Source organism: Triticum urartu, chromosome 5A, assembly GCF_056163025.1.
Source record: "Triticum urartu cultivar PI428250 chromosome 5A, HENAU_Tu73, whole genome shotgun sequence".
NCBI classification, from domain to species: domain Eukaryota; kingdom Viridiplantae; phylum Streptophyta; class Magnoliopsida; order Poales; family Poaceae; genus Triticum; species Triticum urartu.
The window spans coordinates 670766821-670768364 of NC_141877.1; positions in this window are offsets into that span (position 1 = coordinate 670766821).

The following is a 1544-nucleotide window of genomic DNA, read 5'->3' on the forward strand; positions in this document are numbered from 1 at the left end:
AAGCTAAACTCCTGAGGGTTAATAGGATTGACATCTTACTATTGTCAGGAAAACAACGAGTGCAGACTTGGAAACGAGGGAGAATAGAACCCGGAAGTTAAGCGTGCTCAGGCTGGGGGAGTGGGAGGATGGGAGACTGTCCGGGAAGTTAGATGATTTGGAATGATGAGGGGTGATTAGAGATTAAATTGAGCAGTGATGAGGGGTGATTAGATATTAGAGGTTAAAATAATTCAGAAATTTGAAAATAAAAAAATTTCAAAAAAAAATTCAAAAAGTTCAAAAAAAATTTCAAAAAAAATCACAAAATTTCCTTTAGTACCGGTTGGTGTTACCAACCGGGACTAAAGGTGGACCGGCCATGTGGAGGGCCTTTAGTCTTGGTTCTGGTTTGAACCGGGACTAAAGGGTCAGGGCATTAGTACCGACCCTTTAGTCCCGGTTCCCTTTTTCTACTAGTGTATGGCGATCTATAGGAGTGAGGTCACGTGGACTACATCGACTGCCTGTGGCTGAGATGGAATCACTATGCATTTTACTTTCCGTTGTTTTCTGATTGTAAATGTCATGAGACATCTCACTAGGTATGTCTTGTGACAAATATAATACTTGTAATGCTTTTACATATTCTACAATGATATCATTTCACTGTGTTGTCAACAATGATCCTGGGTTGACAAATATACACAGGAGGATCTGGAAGTTAATTCCAGGTTCTCACAATGACCGAGACACATCTCTGGTCAATAACTAATAGCGGAACCTAGATGCTCATATTGGTTCCTACATATTCTACGAAGATCTTTATCGGTCAAACCGCATAACAACATATGGTGTTCCCTTTGTCATCGGTATGTTACTTGCCCGAGATTCGGTCATCGGTATCTCAATACCTAGTTCAATCTTGTTACCGGCAAGTCTCTTTACTCGTTCCGTAATGCTACATCCCGTAACTAACTCATTAGCTACATTGCTTGCAAGGCTTATTGTGATGTACATTACTGAGAGGGCCCAGAGATACCTCTCCGACAATCTGAGTGACAAATCCTAATCTTGATCTATGCCAACTCAACAAACACCATCGGAGACACCTGTAGAGCACCTTTATAATCACCTAGTTACGTTGTGACATTTGGTAGCAGACAAAGTGTTCCTCCGGTATTCGGGAGTTGCATGATCTCCTAGTCATAGGTGAAGGAAATATGCCCTAGAGGCAATAATAAAGTTGTTATTTAGATTTCCTTATATCATGATAAATGTTTATTATTCATTCTAGAATTGTATTTAACTGGAAACTTAGTACATGTGTGAATACATAGACAAACAGAGTGTCCCTAGTGTGCCTCTACTTGACTAGCTCGTTAATCAAAGATGGTTAAGTTTCCTAGCCATGGACATGGGTTGTCATTTGATGAACAGGATCACATCATTAGAGAATGGTGTGATGGACAAGACCCACCCGTTAGCTTAGCATAATGATCGTTCAGTTTCATTGCTACTGCTTTCTTCATGACTTATAAGTGTTCCTCTGACTATGAGATTAT